Raw genomic sequence first — 7,941 nt, 5'->3', positions numbered from 1 at the left:
TTGCCTTCCCCCCAAAACTGCATTTACAAATGAACTACAATGATGTTCTTTTTAATCTAATGTGTGATGACCCATGGGCCTTGTAGTCCTGCTCAGGACATTGTAATTCCTGATGAAGATGAAAACTTGGGTTTTTTACCTTCCCAGTCTGAACTGGATTCTTCTCAGCCAGATCTTTCCCAGGCAGATCTGGGAACCTTGCACCTGCAAGAAAGTTGTCTCCCAGAAGTATGTCAAACAAGCCCAGAGCCTACTTCTCCCGTGTTCTTGCGCCGGGAGTTTTGTAAACAACAGAGAAGTTTGGAATCAGCTTCGCGCAGGAGTGCGAGGATTGCAGCTAAGAATGTGGCCAATTAAGACTGCTTCTCGTGAGAATCTTTGGGGAGTCTCACATCTGGTCTCAGAGTTTAGCTTTCGGTTCTGATTCCCAGAGAACTGCTTCGGCGGGAAAGTTAGACTCTATTTAGGTGTTTTACCCGCGTAGTAACTTCGCGGAGTCATTTCGTCAGCCTACGGAGCGAGTTGTGTCTGGACAGCGCGCTCCGATTCAAGCCTCGCTCCTGCTCAAGCCTTGCCTTGCTATCCAGCCTTCGCCTTGCTTCCCAGCCTTTGTTTATCTACGGACTTTGCCTTGTTTCCCAGGATCAATCCTTGCCTTGTTCCACGGATTTTATCAAGTTATTCCACGGACCTTGTTCTTGTTCTTAGTTACCTTGTTCCACGTTCAAGCCTTGTTTCAAGTATCAAGTTATTTCCTAGCCTCGCTCAAGTTTCATGGACTAAAGGACCTTGTCATCTCCCCTCACTTTGCTTGGCAAAGTGAGTGTTTCGGTTATTGGATTACAACTTTGGACCTTAATATTTCTTATTGGACATTGCTTTTTTGGACTAATTCTGACCTTTCCTGAAAGGTCTAATTCTGGACTATTTTCTACACTTGTTTTTATTAACTTTATATATTCCTTCAATAAAGATATTAGATAGATTCTGGCCTCTGTGTATGGTTATTGGTGCTCTGCAGCCTGGGTCTTGACAGTTTGACTCCGCCACCCTAAGCACCAATTAACCTCGGCCAGAATGTCTACCGGAGTCGTACCTGGGCCGAGCGGCCAGCCGATTACCTACACCATCGACAAGGATGAGGTGGACCGAATCCGTGATAAGCTCAATGCACAGGATGGAGAAATAAGGGGTTTGAAGGAACGCGGAATTCGTCTTCCGGCCATGGCGTTGCCAACCAAGTTTACTGGAGAAGCTTCTAAGGTTCATGTCTTCCGTCGCCAATGTCAAGCTTATCTAGAGGCCCGTGCTGCCGAGTTTCCCCAAGAAGACATCAAGGTGGCATGGGTTTACAGTCTTCTAGACGGGCCAGCGGCCAGCTGGGCGACGGCACTGTACGACCAAGCCTCTCCACACCTAAGATCAGCGCAACGCTTCTTGGACCACCTCAAGGAGACTTGGGGAATCGAGGACAATTTGGAGGCAGCCGGTCACAAACTCCGTCGCCTTTTCCAAGGAGACAGACCTATGTCTCAGTATATAGCCGAGTTCCGAGTGCTGGCCCACAACACCGGCTGGAACGATGTAGCCCTCAGGGGACAATTCCGGGAGGGTCTCAACATTGAAATGCTGGAAGAAATCTCCAAGGTGGATCCTCCCCAGACCCTCGAGGCACTCATTGATCAATGTTTACGGGCTGAAGTCATGATTGCCAACAGGAAACAGTGGGTTCGAGGCCAGGGCGGTAGAGCCGGGGCAAAACCCCCCGCTCCCGCCAGCGTTCAGCCACGTCCGGTCTGGAGACCCCCACCGCCAACCCCATACCCCAGAGGAGGCGAGGAGGTGCCGATGCAGTTGGGCAATGTGCGTCCCAGACTAGATGCCGCCGAGAAGGCCCGTCGTCAACGCTTAAACCTCTGCTGGTACTGCGGGAACGGGGGCCACTTCGCCAGAGAGTGCCCAGCCAAAGGGAAGCCTGCCGCCCGTCTTGCGGCGGCGTCCTCCACGGAGACGAAGACGTCTGAGCCGACTGACACACAGCCGGCGGGGGAAGCCAACGACCGGGTGTAGAGAGGCTCGCCAACCCGGTCAAAAAATCCATCCAAGAGCCGCCAACCGGGGTCCTGTTCCTTCTCGTGGTCACATTATGGTCAGCAAAAAGGGGACCCGTCATGATCCACGCCATGATAGACTCTGGAGCTACCAACAATTTCATCGATAGAGAGTATGCCGACTCTCTGGGATTACAATATCATGATTTCAAGAATGCCCGTGTGGTGCAAGCCATAGACGGCCGCCCCCTCAAGACGGGCCCCGTAAGTCAGTGGTCGGAACCCACCAGGATGTGGATAAGGGAACATATGGAAGAGATTTCCTTCTTTGTTACCGAGGTCCCCCATTTCCCTGTGATTTTGGGAATTCCATGGCTGACTCTCCACGACCCTAACATCTCCTGGTCCAACAGAGAACTGCAGTTTGCTTCACCGTACTGCCAAAACCATTGCCTCGTAGCCAAGGTATGCCACGCCACAGACACCGAGCCCATCATCACCTTGCCAAAGAAGTACTCCGAGTATTGGGATGTATTCAATGAGAAAGAAGCCGAAAAATTACCCCCACATAGACCTTATGACTGTGCCATTGACTTGGTGGAGGGGGCCCCGATCCCGCGAGGGCATCTCTACTCCCTGACTGAACCAGAGCAAGAAGCTCTCAGGGAATTCTTAGAGACAAACCTTCGCAAGGGATTCATCAGACCCTCTCAATCCCCAGCCGCCTCCCCAGTGATGTTTGTGAAGAAGAAGTCAGGGGAACTACGCTTGGTGGTGGACTACAGAGCATTGAACAATATCACCAAGCGGAACAGCTATCCCCTGCCCTTAATCTCGGATCTACTGGATCGGCTTCGAGGAGCCAAGGTTTACACCAAGCTGGATCTTCGGGGGGCTTACAACTTAGTTCGCATCAGGGAAGGGGACGAGTGGAAGACCGCCTTCCAGACCAAATTCGGATTATTTGAGTCCCGAGTTATGAATTTCGGTTTATGCGGAGCCCCCGCAACGTTCCAGCATTTTGTCAATGACATTTTTCAGGACTATCTAGACAGGTTCTTGATAATCTACCTGGACGATTTTTTGGTGTTTTCTAGATCACAATCAGAACATGAGAACCACGTCAAAATGGTGTTACAACGATTGCGGGATCATGGACTTTATGCCAAGCTGGAAAAATGCGCCTTTGATCTACAAGAGGTAGATTTCCTTGGTTACCGCATCTCGCCTCTAGGGCTTTCCATGGATCCAGCCAAGGTTTCAGCAGTATTGGAATGGCGGGCGCCAACTAACAAGAAAGAGGTGCAGCGTTTCTTGGGGTTCGCGAACTATTACCGCAAGTTCATTCCAGATTTTGCCCGCTGGTCCGACCCCATCACTAGCTGCATCCGTGGAAAGCAGCCTTTCCGCTGGACTGATCAAGCAGAGAAAGGGTTCCAGCAACTAAAGAAACTATTCACCTCCCAGCCAATTCTACAGCACCCAAATCCTGGAACCCCTTTTGTGGTGCAAGCGGACGCCTCTGATGTGGCAATTGGGGCTGTACTCTTACAACCGGTGGGAGATCACCTCCATCCCTGTGCCTTTTATTCTCGTCAACTAACCACACCAGAGAGGAATTACACCATTTGGGAAAAAGAACTACTGGCCATAAAGGCAGCCTTTGAAACTTGGAGACATTGGCTAGAAGGGGCCAAATTTCCCATTGAAGTCCACACAGATCATCGTAATCTAGAACATCTAAGAACTGCCCGCAAACTAAATCAGAGGCAGCAACGTTGGGCTTTATTCTTTGAACGTTTCAACTTCCAGATCCATTATGTGACCCCAGCCCAAACCAAGCAAGCAGACGCCCTGTCACGTAAACCGGAATACGCTGCAGGACGCAAGGAGACCTTTGAATCCCAACTGCTACAACCCGAGAACTTTGCCACGCTCACGGTGGGGAACACCAAATCCATTCCCATTGGTTCAACTTCCCCTACTCCAGGACTCATCTGTGCTCAAGAAATCAGGGCTAGTCAGCAAGCAGATGCCTGGGCGCAGGACCAACTTCGCCAAGGTCTGCACTTTCCCTTTTCGCTTAAAGATGGGCTGCTCTGCTATAGAAATCATGTTTATATCCCACCCGGACCGGGCAGGGAAAAAGCGCTTCGTCTGTGTCATGACTGCAAACCAGCAGGACACTTCGGACTATTTAAAACTATGCATTTGATCCTAAGGGATTTTTGGTGGCCCAAGATCCGCAAGGATGTGGAAAAATATGTCAACACCTGCCCAGTATGCCAGCGCTCCAAGATACGAAGGGAGAAGCCCTCAGGGCTTTTACACCCCCTTCCTACCCCATCTCGCCCATGGGAAATAATTTCCGCGGATTTCATCACTGACCTACCACCTTCCTGTGGATTCACCACGATCTTGGTGGTGGTGGACCTTTTCACCAAGTTAGCCCATTTCATTCCCTGTGAAGGCCTCCCCACGGCCAAAGAAACTGCGGATCTATTTCTTCAACATGTTTTCAGACTACATGGATTGCCCAAGAGTTTAGTCACAGACCGTGGATCTCAATTCACCTCTCGTTTTTGGAAGGCACTACAAAAACTATTGGGCATAGACTCTCGCTTATCTTCAGCTCATCATCCCCAAACAGATGGGCAAACGGAGCGCACCAATGCCACTTTGGAGCAGTATCTTCGCTGTTATGTAAACTACCAACAGGACAATTGGGCTTCTCTGTTACCACTGTCTGAGTTTGCCTACAACAATGGAGTTCAAGCTTCTACAAAAGAAACGCCGTTCTTTGCAAACTACGGCTTCCATCCACGTTTCTTCCCCCCTGTCATTGAAACTTCAGAAGTTCCCGCAGCAGAGGATTGGCTGCAGGAACTCACAGCGGTGCAACAACTTTTGCTCCAGCAACTGGACCAAGCCAAGGAGGACTATAAACGCCACGCTGACAAACATCGCCAGCCGGGCCCCGAAATCAAGGTAGGAGATCGGGTTTTTCTGTCCACTCGCTTCCTGCCCTCCCACCGCCCTTGCCGGAAGTTAGATGCCCGTTTCATTGGCCCCTATCCAGTGGTGGCGCAACTTAACCCCGTGACTTTCAAACTCCAACTTCCGCGTTCAATGCGCATTCACCCAGTGTTTCACCGTTCCCTGCTCCTTCCGGCGGATGGAGTGCGACCTGATACAGACCAACCAGCCCCCCCTCCTGTTTTGATGAATGGGGAGGAGGAGTTCGAGGTTGAGGACATTTTGGATTCTCGCTTTCACCGCCGCCGCCTACAATATCTCATTGACTGGGTGGGTTTTGGCCCTGAGGAACGCTCTTGGGAAGACGCCTCCACAGTCCATGCTCCTGATCTAACCCGTCGCTTTCATCAGACCTATCCCACCAAACCGCGACCTCGCGCCTCGGGGAGAGGGCCCCAGTTTGGGAGGGGCCTTGAGGAGGGGGATAGTGTGATGACCCATGGGCCTTGTAGTCCTGCTCAGGACATTGTAATTCCTGATGAAGATGAAAACTTGGGTTTTTTACCTTCCCAGTCTGAACTGGATTCTTCTCAGCCAGATCTTTCCCAGGCAGATCTGGGAACCTTGCACCTGCAAGAAAGTTGTCTCCCAGAAGTATGTCAAACAAGCCCAGAGCCTACTTCTCCCGTGTTCTTGCGCCGGGAGTTTTGTAAACAACAGAGAAGTTTGGAATCAGCTTCGCGCAGGAGTGCGAGGATTGCAGCTAAGAATGTGGCCAATTAAGACTGCTTCTCGTGAGAATCTTTGGGGAGTCTCACATCTGGTCTCAGAGTTTAGCTTTCGGTTCTGATTCCCAGAGAACTGCTTCGGCGGGAAAGTTAGACTCTATTTAGGTGTTTTACCCGCGTAGTAACTTCGCGGAGTCATTTCGTCAGCCTACGGAGCGAGTTGTGTCTGGACAGCGCGCTCCGATTCAAGCCTCGCTCCTGCTCAAGCCTTGCCTTGCTATCCAGCCTTCGCCTTGCTTCCCAGCCTTTGTTTATCTACGGACTTTGCCTTGTTTCCCAGGATCAATCCTTGCCTTGTTCCACGGATTTTATCAAGTTATTCCACGGACCTTGTTCTTGTTCTTAGTTACCTTGTTCCACGTTCAAGCCTTGTTTCAAGTATCAAGTTATTTCCTAGCCTCGCTCAAGTTTCATGGACTAAAGGACCTTGTCATCTCCCCTCACTTTGCTTGGCAAAGTGAGTGTTTCGGTTATTGGATTACAACTTTGGACCTTAATATTTCTTATTGGACATTGCTTTTTTGGACTAATTCTGACCTTTCCTGAAAGGTCTAATTCTGGACTATTTTCTACACTTGTTTTTATTAACTTTATATATTCCTTCAATAAAGATATTAGATAGATTCTGGCCTCTGTGTATGGTTATTGGTGCTCTGCAGCCTGGGTCTTGACATAATGCCATCTGTTTAAAAACTGCAATTGGTCTTTTATGTAGTTTTGCTTAGTTCAGTATGGAATGGGAACTAAAGAAATGAAAGTTTGTCTCCCATCTCACTTCACAAATGTAAAAATGTGTTTTTAGAAGAAGTTTCTTGGTTTTAGCTATCTCTCCATACTTAAACCTTGGCCTGGCTGCTCTTTTGAGGTATCAATGGCATCAGAGACTATTTCTTAAAACGACCCCTTTATGACCTCATAGAATTTCTTTGTGCCTGATGCACCTGTATTCAAGGCTTCCTATCCTTTTGTTCATAATTTTATTTATTTCTTGTAAGTGTAGATACAGCGAAAATGGGAGAACAAAAACCAAGTAGTAAAGAATGGTGAGAAGAGAGAAAGGGAGTGAAACAAAGAGGAGAAGAATTTTTTTTAAAAAAAACATTAATAAGAAAATGAAGTGTTGTTTGACTTCCCATCGGTGCTTTGGAGACTCTTTTTTTCATTTTTCTTTAACTTTTGTCATTTTCTCTAGCCTCCTTTCCATTAGCTCACTTCTATATACAAGACAGATCTATCATAAGATCCAGTTTTCTTTTTCTCAGGAATTTTATAACGTTTGTCCAATCAGTCTTATTTTTCCCTTCTCAAGTACAATCAAGTTACAAAGAAGACGCCAAAATGGGCTTTAACTCGGACAAGGGGATATGGGAAATAATAATGCAAAAAGACATAAAATTAATAAAAAATACTTTACCAACAATTACTAATGTGGGTAACTGAAAAAGAACGGAAATGCATGATCAATTGGGCAAACGATGTAGGCCATAATTTAATTTTGGACCATTGGGAAGACATCTAGAAAAGAACAAAAAATACACAGTGGCAACAGATATAAGAGAAAATTGGTATAAGATGCAGTTCCGTTGGTATTACACCCCGGACAGATTAGCAAAATTCAACAAAAAGAATTCTAAATTATGCTGGAAATGTGGGAAAAAATAGGAACCTTATTTCACCAATAGTGGATATGTGGGAAAATCAAAGAATTTTGGAAGACAATTCACCAAATGACACAAAAGATGATAAGAACCAAATTCAAATTAAAACCAGAAACGTACCTACTAGGATTCTAAAACTCAAGATTAAAGAAAAATGATGATAGAATACTATTTTACATTAGCACTGCGGCTAGACTGACCTTAGCAAGAGTTTGGAAAATTTGGATATATTCTTTGCTGACCACATTTTTCACATGCCCATGCTTAATATTGTCCCACTGTAGTATACCCAGATATTTATAGGCTTCAGGCTGATTGCATTTTATGGTTTGTCCATTTGGCATCTCTATGCCCTCACTGTGAGTCATTTTCCCTTTCTTTAATGCCACTGTGGCGCATTTGTCTAGGCCGAACTCCATACTGATGCCAGTGCTGAAGATTCCAACTGTGTTGGTCAGTGATTGGATT

The sequence above is a fragment of the Anolis carolinensis genome, chromosome 1 (assembly GCF_035594765.1).
Source record: "Anolis carolinensis isolate JA03-04 chromosome 1, rAnoCar3.1.pri, whole genome shotgun sequence".
Classification (NCBI taxonomy): domain Eukaryota; kingdom Metazoa; phylum Chordata; class Lepidosauria; order Squamata; family Dactyloidae; genus Anolis; species Anolis carolinensis.
Note: the sequence above shows the minus strand (reverse complement) of the source record.